Source organism: Cucumis melo, chromosome 1, assembly GCF_025177605.1.
Source record: "Cucumis melo cultivar AY chromosome 1, USDA_Cmelo_AY_1.0, whole genome shotgun sequence".
NCBI classification, from domain to species: Eukaryota; Viridiplantae; Streptophyta; class Magnoliopsida; order Cucurbitales; family Cucurbitaceae; genus Cucumis; species Cucumis melo.
This window is the reverse complement of record NC_066857.1, coordinates 4,823,193-4,837,618: the sequence shown is the minus strand read 5'-3', so window position 1 is coordinate 4,837,618 and position 14,426 is coordinate 4,823,193. Positions and strand designations below refer to the sequence as shown.

Sequence of the window (14,426 nt, the reverse complement as noted above, 5' to 3'; positions counted from 1 at the left end):
TGCAAGTCCTTGCAGCCGAAACCTACATAATTCAGTAAACATCACAAACAAAACAAAAATGTAAAAAATAGAAACCAGCTTATTTAACAAAAAAAAAAAAGGTTCAAAGCAAACCGAATCATTCGAGAACAAATTCAACAAGCCGGAAATCCAAATGTGGTAAGTGTCTACACCCGTACTCTTCTTCTGCTTAATTACCCCTACCTATTTCTAGCTTCCTTTAACATTATTATTATTCAGTATATATATATATATACCAATCTCTTGTTGCATGAAGCATATAATGAATTATAAGCTACATTTTCATTTTGAGTAAAGGATAACCCATAACCCAAACTTTTTAGACCTTAAATTTTCAAATTGTCATTTAGCCTTTAATATTTTATATTTTATATTCTATAAAACCAGAATGTAACATATTTTCTTAAACGATAAAAAATGACTTAGTTCAACCAGTTTTTTCAATTTTTGCTTGTTGTGCACATGAATCAAATATAAGCAGGCATGAAATCCATAAAGAAATATTTAGCTACCTGTCTCGAGCATGCTGTGCAGGAAAGGTAGGCATAAACTCCTTAGACTTTGGGAGAGGCACTTCACGGAACCACTCATGATCAAGAGCTTCTTCAGCTGATATTCTCTGTAAAAAAAATAGTGAAATTCAAATAAGCAAATGAAAGTAGAATAGAATTCACTTGAATTAATTGATAAACTGATAGTTAGAAAAAAATATGATATGAACTAAAAGAGCATCTTCCAAACGTCAGCAAGTTCTTGTGATGGGCTGTATAAACCCAAGCTTTTGACACTGTAAGACATGATAAATATATCCAAACTCCACCATGTCTCCTTCATGTGCTTCTGCTCCATCTCCCTCAAAAACTTCTATTAACTGGTACTAAGAATGTTACAACTAAAGTGAACAATCACATACCACATTTGATTAGTATCTTTTTTTTTTTTAGTTCGAGTCTGACAGTGTCGCAAGTAGTTGCAGTAATGTGCAACAGCAACAAAAATATCAGACATTTAGAATGTGTAATAGAATCCATAAGGATCTATACCCTAAGGCAATCATTTAAAATAAGTTGATATCCAGAGTTAGTAAATACCGGTTTGATTAGTATTTTGTTTCCTTTACACCAAATCCAAATTAAGTTTGAGTCTGACAATGAAAACATAATAATGACTTGATTTTCCTATGAAGATCAGCAAGTAAATGAACATACAAGTTCCAGAACAATTCAAAAGAGTGGCTTGGATTCTGCCTCTTCAATCTTCAGTTTCTTGTTTCCTTTTTACAAAAAGCATTATTTAGAACCAAGTAAGGAAACACAAAGTATGACTCATAGGCTAAATCAATGTATTCAATACTGAATGTTTAATACAGTTCAAAGTAACCCAATCTCACCATTATCAAGAAAACTACAGAAGAGAGAAAGAGACAGACAGACTTCTTTTCTCTTTTGAAACTTCCGATTTGATGAAGCTCCTCTCAGGCAGCTGCATCATCCAAAGATCAGAGCAAAGGGAAACTGAGAGAGAGAGAGATAGAGAGGCTAATTTTCTTTTTGCAAGTTACTCTCCTTTTGAAAAGATTCTTCCCAAGTAGATCCAAGGAGGAGGGCTCCTGTTCTTTTTGCTAATAACTTTCTTAATTTTGACGAGGTTCTTATCAATTCCTAAATAGCTGTAGCATTCAATCAACTAGTGGAAAAGAAAAAAATAGAAAGAGAGAGAGAGATGAGTGAGCTTCTTTTTCTTTTTGCAAATAACTTCCAAGTAGATAAGGTTCCTCCCATAATCCCAAGTAGATTCAGCTCCAAAAATAAAGGGGAAAGATAAGAGAGAGGCCTCTTTTCTTTTAGCAAATAACATCCATTTTGAACAACAAAAAAGTAAGATTTTGATCAATCAAGTTATGCCTCAACGAAAACCCAGAAACCACACTTCAATTAGCAACAAGAATTAAATCTATTCCAAATACATCAACGAAACATGATTCAAGTTAGTTCCAAATGAAGGAAATGAAAAGAAAATACCGATAAAAAATGAAAACTCCACCAATGTCAAGAATTTTGAAACAAATAAAATGAATAGAAAGCACAAATATATGGCCATTATTCATAATAGCCATTCAAAACTCTAGAAAGAACTCTGCCCTAATAATTTTCTGCAAACTGATATAAAAGAAGAGACTACCTGTTTTTCTTTCAAAGGCAGGATTACTGGTGTGCTTTCTCCACTGAATTGATCAACGGTGCTGCGAATATGACAACAGAAGCATTGGGAAAGACTGAAAAATATAATGATAAAATTGGCCATAAAGCCACCAACAAATTTGCTCAGTCGGCTATTTTATACAAGAGAAATACATTTACCTATGAACAAAATACATTTACCGAAACTAGGATATGCATATAACAAGATGGGATAGAAACCAATGAAATGTGAGAACAACCTTCTTGGAAATCTTTTGACAGAAAATGATGCATTCCTAACGTCCAAATGATTGATCATAGGATGCTTGGATATGGATACTTCCTCATCCATTCCAATAGTTTTGTGGAAACTACAATAGCAGGCATTTGATAAGTTGTCAAGAAGTGATATATCATAAATGAACCATATTAGAAAAATTATTTAAAAATGAAATATCATAAGTGAACAATATTTTTTACTAAATGATACAAAAATTTCATCGATAAATAAATTAAATTAAAAATTGAAAGTCCATAAAAGCCGAGAAGCTAGCAAAATCCCACTAATTAAACGGGCAAGCAGATTCCGAAATTAAACGGGCAAGCAGATTCCACAGACTGGTGCGCTAAAAGCCAAGAACTCAATAAAGAAAATCCCTAAAACTAGACACATACGGATACATATCTACATAAAAATTTTGCAACTCCCAGCAGCTTTAGCTATAAGAAATCAGTATTAACTCACCTTCAACCCAAAAGTAAAATTAGAAATGTTCTTATTTATGTTCTCCGTGTGCCATAAAATCACAGTAGTCAAAGATCCCCATCACATATCTTTAGCTCTTGATGTTTACACGGAAAGGTTTTGCCACGTAGCTAAGCAGACCTTGTTTTATGAGTTGCCCCAGCTAGTAAAGCAGGCCAAGGCCTCAGAGAAGCAGACCTCGGGAGAGCTTTTTCTAGGACACGCCCATGAACATGACCTTTGAGGAGGAATGAAAAGTTAGGCTTCTTTCTCTTAGTCGTGGAGCAGGCCACGAGGAAGGCTTACGGTGCGTGCGACTTCAATAAATTACAAGATTGAGAATAAATCGATAAAGGGGTACAGATGTCCCGACTCGCGTCGGGGCTGATCTTACGACAAGGTAGCCATTTTCCGACAAGGTAGCGATGTTCCGACGGGTTTTTGTGTAAGATCGGTCCCAAATCTCTTGGTTTGTGAGCACTTTAGTTTTTCCATTAAAAAGAGGTTAGGGATACGAACGACAAATAGATCCAAAGCAAAAGAAACACAAACAAACACATTACATATTCAAAAAGGGATGGAAAAAACTGACGACGACGACAGGGATGGAAGAATCTGATGTATGCTGGTGGTGGTGGCGGCAGGTGTCGAAGAAGAGAGGGAAGAAAGTGATGAGATTGAGAAGGGTGAAAGAAATTTGAGAAAGATGATTGAGAAGGGTGAAAGAAATTTGAGAAAGATGAAAAATAGTGTGTAGGAGGGTTTGAGAAAAGAGTAAAGTAAGAGAGAGAAAGTTGAATGTTTACAAAATTAAAAAATAAAAATAAAATAAAAATGGGCTTTAATGTCAGTTTTAAAAAAAGCAGGGTGTTTAACGTCGGTTTTAAACCGACATTAAAGCTCTATCTTTAATGTCGGTTTAAAACCGACATTAAACATCCGCCTTTTGAAAAACGACATTAAAGCCCATTTTTCACTTTTTTCACCCGACATTAAAGACTAGATTTCTTCTAGTGGAGCGTCCATAGAATTTCAATAGATTCCATATAGGATGCGTGTAACAACATTTCACACTCAATTTATTTTACAATGTTTGAGCATAGAAAATAAAGATAAATTTGATATAGTACAGTAACGTGGTTACGTTTTACCCAAGATAATAACAACATTTTTAACAATAAAAAGTGAATTTACACATGTTTCGTTGTTAATTTTAAAATGTGTTTAGCATACTGTCATAATAATAAGAATCAATATGTCAAAGGAAAAATCACAAGACATGTAACACAAAATATAGAAAAATCTTTGCTTGTTAAATTTCAAAACTTCCTACGCGAAATCTCTCTTTCCTTACCACGAACAATTTAACTTCAACAACAGTTTATTTCTTCAAGAAATGTGATAATATCTACATAAAACTAAACTATTCATTATTTTCAAGGTTGCAATATGGACTCTTTTTTTTTTCTTTTTCTTTTATTCGTTTTACTGTTTTAATGTCCTTCCCCTTCCTTTTTGCCTCACCAACTTAATAGTCTCAATTTATGCCAACGAAAGGTAACTTTACTCATTTCTTATTTTTCACAAACGTTTAAACAATAACGTCGACACTAAAAATTATAGTTTAAATATAGACCATTCTTTACCAACACACGAGAAAACAACTTTTTTCTTTGCACAGACCCTATGTATATATATTCACTATTTCCATCACGTCCCAATCATACCAATACAAGACAAAAGGTATAAAGCCTCATATTCTTGTCTCTTCCTTTGTGTTTCAAGCGACGCCTTGAAAATGGGCTCATCTCCAACACTTGCACTATCTTTGCTAATTTTCTTTTTATGTAACATACGTGCAATTCAAGGATCGATCTTCATCCAACCAGTGACTACAGTCGTAATCGTCAACCAAATTGAATACGGCATTCCTGTCACCGTTCACTGCAAATCCAAGAACGATGACTTAGGAGTCCATGTCCTTCCGCTTGGACAAGGCTACTCGTTCAAGTTCAGACCCAACCTCGTGGGGACGACATTGTTTTTCTGCAGCTTCACATGGACTGGACAACACCAAATCTACTGGTTCAATATCTTTGACGACAAAAGGGATGCAGGAAAATGCACCACATGCAGATGGATAATTCATGAATATAGCATGTGCTTGCAAAACCCGAAAAACCCTGGCAAAGATATATGCTATAACTACGGAGATACGGAGCCAAGCATTGTGTAATGAAATATTTTGACATTATATATTTTGCATGCAGTTGTTTCCAAGTGTTTAAATTCCATCTCAGTCAACTATAATGAAATGATATAAAAAAATAGTTTATCAGTTCGGTCCTTCGCTCGAACTCTCCCTCTTTTGTGTTAAAAAATAGGCAATATCTATTCTATAATTCGTTGATTTCATCGTGCTATTCACATTGATTGAAGACCTCGAAGAAATTAAATCATCTTATATATAATTGAATCATTAGTTTTGGTCTACAGTCGAACACCATTCTCTACAGTTAGGCACCCATGTTCGACCATTACCCAGAAATGAATGAGGTGTTTTTGTAATTCTGCTTTATCGTCAACTGAAAACCTCGAGGGTCGACATATCTAACAATTGAATCGATGTAGGTTTAAATATGAAAGGATACCAAACTCAAATTTCTTCATATATTGATCGTTACAACTGTTGATACGATTAAACCTGTGCTGCAAAACTCGAGGGTCAATACATGTAACGATTGAACCCACGTAGACTTAAATATTTGAGGATATACCAAACTCGAATTTCTTTATACAAAAATCATGAAGGGCGGTTTGGTACCTCTTCTGCTTAGATCGATAAACATGTAACTAGAGATGTTTCTTGAAAAATGTGAAAATTTTCGACGGCTGGACAATATAAAGTTGTTCAAAAATCACTACAAACACTGTTACTATATATATAGGTTTCAATGCAAAAGGTGACAAATATCATAAAATAGGAGACCACATTGATCCAAACTAGAGTGTATGAACTAAAGATACTAGCTATGGGATTAAATATTTCAAAAGGGTTTCTCGACGTAACAGTTTACGAAAGAATGAACCAATTGTAGACATTTCCTACAATTTAAGAAGGGAATGACTGGCAAGTTTCGAGATCTTTTGTTCTAGGAGCGTCCATAGAATTTCAATAGATTCCATATAGGATGCGTGTAACGACATTTCACACTCAATTTATTTTACAATGTTTGAGCATAGAAAATAAAAATAAATTTGATATAGTACAGTAACGTGGTTACGTTTTAACCAAGATAATAACAACATTTTTAACAATAAAAAGTGAATTTACACATGTTTCGTTGTTAATTTTAAAATGTGTTTAGCATACTGTCATAATAATAAGAATCAATATGTCAAAGGAAAAATCACAAGACATGTAACACAAAATATAGAAAATCTTTGCTTGTTAAATTTCAAAACTTCCTACGCGAAATCTCTCTTTCCTTACCACGAACAATTTAACTTCAACAACAGTTTATTTCTTCAAGAAATGTGATAATATCTACATAAAACTAAACTATTCATTATTTTCAAGGTTGCAATATGGACTCTTTTTTTTTTCTTTTTCTTTTATTCGTTTTACTGTTTTAATGTCATTCCCCTTCCTTTTTGCCTCACCAACTTAATAGTCTCAATTTATGCCAACGAAAGGTAACTTTACTCATTTCTTATTTTTCACAAACGTTTAAACAATAACGTCGACAGTAAAAATTATAGTTTAAATATAGACCATTCTTTACCAACACACGAGAAAACAACTTTTTTCTTTGCACAGACCCTATGTATATATATTCACTATTTCCATCACGTCCCAATCATACCAATACAAGACAAAAGGTATAAAGCCTCATATTCTTGTCTCTTCCTTTGTGTTTCAAGCGACGCCTTGAAAATGGGCTCATCTCCAACACTTGCACTATCTTTGCTAATTTTCTTTTTATGTAACATACGTGCAATTCAAGGATCGATCTTCATCCAACCAGTGACTACAGTCGTAATCGTCAACCAAATTGAATACGGCATTCCTGTCACTGTTCACTGCAAATCCAAGAACGATGACTTAGGAGTCCATGTCCTTCCGCTTGGACAAGGCTACTCGTTCAAGTTCAGACCCAACCTCGTGGGGACGACATTGTTTTTCTGCAGCTTCACATGGACTGGACAACACCAAATCTACTGGTTCAATATCTTTGACGACAAAAGGGATGCAGGAAAATGCACCACATGCAGATGGATAATTCATGAATATAGCATGTGCTTGCAAAACCCGAAAAACCCTGGCAAAGATATATGCTATAACTACGGAGATACGGAGCCAAGCATTGTGTAATGAAATATTTTGACATTATATATTTTGCATGCAGTTGTTTCCAAGTGTTTAAATTCCATCTCAGTCAACTATAATGAAATGATATAAAAAAATAGTTTATCAGTTCGGTCCTTCGCTCGAACTCTCCCTCTTTTGTGTTAAAAAATAGGCAATATCTATTCTATAATTCGTTGATTTCATCGTGCTATTCACATTGATTGAAGACCTCGAAGAAATTAAATCATCTTATATATAATTGAATCATTAGTTTTGGTCTACAGTCGAACACCATTCTCTACAGTTAGGCACCCATGTTCGACCATTACCCAGAAATGAATGAGGTGTTTTGGTAATTCTGCTTTATCGTCAACTGAAAACCTCGAGGGTCGACATATCTAACAATTGAATCGATGTAGGTTTAAATATGAAAGGATACCAAACTCAAATTTCTTCATATATTGATCGTTACAACTGTTGATACGATTAAACCTGTGCTGCAAAACTCGAGGGTCAATACATGTAAGGATTGAACCCACGTAGACTTTCTTTATACAACAATCATGAAGGGCGGTTTGGTACCTCTTCTACTTAGATCGATAAACATGTAACTAGAGATGTTTCTTGAAAAATGTGAAAATTTTCGACGGCTGGACAATATAAAGTTGTTCAAAAATCACTACAAACACTGTTACTTTATATATAGGTTTCAATGAAAAAGGTGACGAATATCATAAAATAGGAGACCACATTGATCCAAACTAGAGTGTATGAACTAAAGATACTAGCTATGGGATTAAATATTTCAAAAGGGTTTCTCAACGTAAAAGTTTACGAAAGAATGAACCAATTGTAGACATTTCTTAAAATTTAAGTAGGGAATGACTGGCAAGTTTCGAGATCTTTTGTTCTAGGAGCACTACAAGAAATTTGGCCTTTAATGTCGGTTTAAAACCGACATTAAAGGCCTTTAATGTCACTTGGCGACCGACATCTTTGCGAGCGTTATTAAAAGGCTTTAATGTCGGTTGGGCTTTAATGTCGGTTTATAACCGACATTAAAGGCCTTCAATGTCGGTTATAAACCGACATTTTTGAAGGTGTTATTGAAGGCCTTTAATGTCGGTTCATCTTTAATGTCGGGGGATAACCGACATTAAATATGTCTTTAATGTCGCTTATGATACATCTTTAATGTCGTTTTTCCACCGACATTAAAGATGTCTTTAATTTTTTTTTTAACCGACATTAAAGCTGTCTTTAATGTCGTTTTGAAACTGACATTAACGATGTCTTTAATGTCGTTTCTTCAAATTTATTTTTATTAAATCCTTGCATTGTTGTCCATTTTGTATGACACCAAATAGTTAAAAATGAAATCTTTTACTTGTACATATACAAAATAAAATCACTACAAGAAATTTGGACTTTAATGTCTGTTTAAAACCGACATTAAAGGCCTTTAATGTCACTTGGCGACCGACATCTTTGTAAGCGTTATTAAAGGCCTTTAATGTCGGTTGGGCTTTAATGTCGGTTTATAACCGACATTAAAAATGTCTTTAATGTCGGTTATAAACCGACATTAAAGACCTTTAATGTCGGTTATAAACCGACATCTTTGAAGGTGTTGTTGAAGGTCTTTAATGTCGGTTCATCTTTAATGTCGGTTTATAACCGACATTAAAGCTGTCTTTAATGTCGTTTTTAAACCGACATTAATGTCGCTTAGTGCACATCTTTAATGTCGTTTTTCCACCGACATTAAAGACACATTTAATGTCGTTTTTCCACCGACATTAAAGACACATTTAATGTCGTTTTTTAAACCGACATTAAAGACACATTTAATGTCGTTTTTAAAGATTCATTTCTTGTCGTATTTATAATAGTTTTTATGACGGAAAAACCGATATTATTTGAGTCGAATTACGTCCGGAAATGTTCGTCATCGTATATTGTAAAAAATAAAAAAATGGCTTGCACACTAGCTATAATGCCTACTACTCAATGCACACAATAATACCTAATTCACCTGCAATGCACACGATAATACCTAAAATTCCAGCATACACTTCCATATAGAACTACAACAAATACACATCATCTAACACTTACATATAATCACATATCAATAAACACAACTATATTCAACACTATAAGTCCAACTACTCCAAATCCTCCAATATATACACTTATATATAATCACACATATCAAACAACACATCCTACCATCCATGGCAAACCAATAGTAAACACCTACAATGCATAAGATCCAACACTAAAATACAAGCACACTTTTCCACACTTCTATATAGAACTACAACAAATACACATCATCCAACACTTACATATAATCACATATCAATAAACACAACTATATTCAACACTATAAGTCCAACTACTCCAAATCCTCCAATATATACACTTATATATAATCACACATATCAAACAACACATCCTACCATCCATGGCAAACCAATAGTAAACACCTACAATGCATAAGATCCAACACTAAAATACAAGCACACTTTTCCACACTTCCATATAGTACTACAGCAAATACGATCATCCAACACCTAAAATATCAGCACACCTTTCCACCCTTCTACATAGTATTACAACAAATAAAATCATCCAACTCCTAATCACATATTTAAATAAACAACCAACAACTGTCAGTGAAAACTCAAAAATATAAAGATAATATATAAGATCGTGATTTATAAACACAATAGAAAGTTCCTTCACTAACTAAAGTATAGGTACAAACTATCTAACAAAACAACAATTAGTACGGGACCACCTGCCCTTCAAAAAACTATAGGACTGCCCGTCCCTACAAAAACTTAACTCTACCAACTACTAACCTAACTACAAAAATCAACTACTAACCTAACTACAAAAATCAACTACTAACCTAACTACAAAAAGCAACTACTTACACAAATCTGCTAACAAAAGCTGCCCATTCAGTTCGAATCTCATCAATCTCCTCTTGCCTATATGCATTTTTGGTATTGAACTACACACAAAGAGAAAGATATGGAAAGTATGAGTTTGGATCATTAATTGTAATATGTAAAAAGTTAAAGTAGAAACTTACAAGGTTAGTAATAGAAGTACTAGAATTATGCACTATTTCATGTATGTACTTTTGCACGTAGTACCCGCACCCTACAGAATCCAATTGACGAGGGCACTGCATGTATATCAATTGAATACAAATTAATCTTATGTTTCATAAAAAATAATTACCTGTAAATGCAAATTACCTTTACAGGTCTCCATTTTGGAGTTGATCGATAGCGTTGTAGATCGTGTTTCGCTTGCCATGTCTTCAACCCTCTAAATATTTTGAAACATTAGAAGACAAGAAAGTTAAATAAGAAGTAATAAAGTAAATACACTTACACATTTATGATTCCATGAATGTCTTCATTGACTTTACTCCGAATAGAGTCCAAAACATAAACGCAATTTTCACGAAGATCGATAACATGCAACATCCAATGAAAACTACAATAAACAACATCTTCAATGTGAGTACACATTTAAGCTCAATGGAAATATATTAATGTGTTTCTCTTCTTTATTTACCCGGTATTATATGGAATTAGCACTTTCTGTTCCAAGTTAACTGCTTCTAGCTGGTTGGCTAAATTTCTGGATCGAAGATCACGATCTTTGATATGTGACGATATTTTTGATTGGTCAATGACAAAAAAATTCTTTGCACAGTCACATTTATCCCAAAGACATCTAAGTAAAAGCAACCATAGTTAAAATATCAACAAACTAACTACAAAAGTGGTATTGGAGATAAAGATGAGTATAAGTTGTCTACTTACGTAATATACGCTAGTATACACATATAGCCGATTTCAACCATGCCGCAGTAATGCAACAAATCTTCACGAGCTAAATAAACAAATTTGTCACTTCCAAATATTAGCTCGTTCATTGGGATGCGAATCATGTCTACATTGTCACACCCCCTCCCGGACTACCTGCTACCTTAGACCGAAAGATGGCGTGAAGCCGACGTACAACGTTATTCTGTACCTGTATCTGTCGACTCTGCTTAAAACTTTCATGTGATGAACTTGCCAATCTAGTATATAAACTATTGTACATGCCACAAAACACATTAGATCCTAGGCTAGTCAAACACATACATGAAGTGTACCTCAAAATTTACCAATTTCACGAGTAAACCTAAAGACACCTTAATCAAAATATAACCAACAAAATTTACACAACTACAGCTCCTAAAGCTTATACAAACTGTGGAGTATCTATAACATACAAGGGTGTGAATACATCACAACACAACAGACTTTATGCCCAACTCAAAACACGTACTGGCAATCGATAATGAAGCTTCCACAGACTAAGGCAGTCTATCAGGCACCGGGAAGTCGATCTCTACCTGGAAAATGGGTAAAACATTTTGGAAAGGGTGAGCTATGGAGCTCAGTGAGTGACTCAGTTTAAAACTATGAATTTAAAGATAAGAGCACGTGAAAACTTTACACATATAAATCTGTTTATACAAGTCGTAAATGTAAATGTGTAATAGTAAGAATAGCTTCCTTAAATACTCAGCATGTTCATCATTGAAATCTAGCAAGGCATATCAAGTATATCGAAGCATTTTAACTAACATGACGAATCTACGTTGTGTAGGGTACACCTAGTACAACAACGTTTACAAGCACTACGATGTAGTGGGGCCCGCCCAGCACTCCCATCGTCTTTGTCGTAGTGGGGCCCGCCCAGCACTCACGACAGCATCGTTGTTACGGAGTACACTCAACGTCAACAACGAAATCTAACCAGTGTGCACACGGTAATCTCTAGCCTCAGGCTCAAGATCTCAGTCATGTAGTTAATGAAAATTTCATAAATCATCATAAAATATTAAAACATGCCTGCTTATAAATTTTACACAAAGCTAGAACTTTACTCAGCTCTTTCGTGGAAAATTGTAGTTCTTAAAACAAAACTTCATACTAATTCATGCTTTGCTTAAAATATTGTGGTTTAAATACTTTCCAAACATTTAATATCTACGTGCTAGCATAAATTTCTTTAAGAAATCTAGTCTCCAAATGTATACTTGAAAATAGTCATGAAATTCAAATACCTTTCATGGCTTCGTAAATAAACATTTATCGCATTCAATCATAATAACAATTATGGAAAATATTTCAAAGTTGGTTTTATCACTCACAGTCTTGGGCTAGATCCTTGGTCTATAAGCTCGGTTTAATTCTTCTCGGCCTGCCAACAACCCAACCGAGTATTAAAACCTTAAAAATTCTGGTTTCCTAAAGATATACATAACATGTCGCACCAAAGATGACGCTCGAAAACAAAGCTTAAGAAATAAAATCCTATTTCAACAATTCTCTAAAATTTCCAGATTTCTAACATAAACTTCAAAGAACTATAACTTTCTCAATACTAAACCAAAATGAGTGTTCTTTATATCAAACTCTTCATTTTGAGATCCTCTAAAACTTACCTGAAGACATATAAATCTGATTCCCCGTGCATAAACACATATAACCCTAAAAACAGAACCACTTCTAGAATCGCGCGCACACGACCTCTTTAACTTGTTTCTACAATTTAACCAATTTTTATTCGTTTTTGGTTTACAATTTCTTCATGAAAGTTGTAGTAAATTGAATAAGCTTTCCAACCATATCAAATAGAAATTCTAACTCCACCGATACACTCTGAAATACAAGAAAAACCAGAGACCTCCTGATTTCGAGTGAAAACCAACTGCCCTGTTTTCTTCATCAAAAAGCACCAAATGAAAATCCGAATTTGCTCCCACGTTCTTCATAAAGTTTGTTTAAAAATGAGTTAACATTCAGTAAATGTAAATCTCACCTCTTAATTCCTTTTGAAGAGTTCAAACCGAATTAAAAACCAGTGATGTGCAGAATGAACTAAAATTCAGCCATTGATACACTTTGCTTGAGTTCTCCTCCTCTTCTTCAACCTAAAAAATTCTAGTAAAATTTCTCTTCTTCTTCCAAACTCTCTCTTAGAAGTTCTCTGCAAATTGAAGAAGGAAAAAGAACAAAAAAATAAAGGGAACTTGGATGTCTTCAAACTTGGCGGTGAAGGGAAGAGAAGAAGAAGAAGAAAAGAGAAAATGAAATTTTCTTCTCCTTTTCTTCTTTTTGTCCTTTCTTTTCTTTCTTTTCTTTAATTAATTTAATAAAACTATTTAATATATAAATATATATATTTATATTTACACTTAATTTCCATTTTTTTTCTTTTTTTTTTCCAGATTTAAAGAAATTAAACCAAGAAAATATCGGGTTTACATACATCCTCCATGTTGTTCATGGCATGTCTATTTAAAAGCTTAATAATCCCGTTAACGTCAGTATAATTTGAAGGGTATACGACATCCTTCCTAGTTGAATGCTCCTATCACAACCAAGGTTCTAAATTCAAAATACATATACAATAAAATCAAAACTTAAATAGTAAAAAAAGATACACACTTGTTTGTCATTGATCGTAGAAACAAGCCGACGAGGCCATTCTATAATGTTACCCAATGCTTGATTTAAAGTCTCTATCTTTCCCTTCACTGGATTGGGTATAGTCAAATTTTCTCCCGTAACCACGTCTACTAGAACTTTAACATTGGGACATCCAATGTTATCCTCAACTATCGTGGCTACTGCAACAATATTATTAATGGATCCTATAGACAATTGGCATGGTGTTCCCTTTACGAATATTAAAAGCATAGTTAAGAACAATTGATCCTATATAGTTAAAAAACTAAAAGTGACAACAAAGTCAATTACCTCCACTCCTTTGTTGGTAGGTGTGTCCTTATCGGCATCAAGATCTATATTAATACTTCCAATGGATGACCTCGAGTGATTACTTCTCTTCTTGTCACTTTTGCATATCGAGTCATCCTCTTCTTTATGACACATTTTCTCCTTCCCTTTTACTGTGTTGAAATATTGTGATTGAGAGACGAAAGCACCCACGCCTCTTACACGTCCACCGTGCTCCTTGGAACCCAATGCGTCAGTCAAGATGTCCTCATTTTTATTTGTTGCAACTAATTCATCCTATA

General features: G+C 34.1%; 1 long non-coding RNA gene across 2 annotated transcripts; it reads right to left on the bottom strand.

Annotated features, from left to right (window-relative positions):
• Positions 1–11,472: 11,472 nt before the first annotated feature.
• LOC127149801 (uncharacterized) lies at positions 11,473–13,601 on the bottom strand. 2 transcript variants are annotated; one of them, XR_007821510.1, is made up of 4 exons: positions 13,205–13,601; positions 12,828–13,098; positions 12,534–12,583; positions 11,473–11,729 (listed from the first exon to the last, which is right to left on the bottom strand). It is a non-coding gene; the product is annotated as an uncharacterized LOC127149801 (long non-coding RNA). The 2 variants fall into 2 exon arrangements; XR_007821509.1 differs by having other exon boundaries at positions 11,473–12,583.
• Positions 13,602–14,426: the final 825 nt, after the last annotated feature.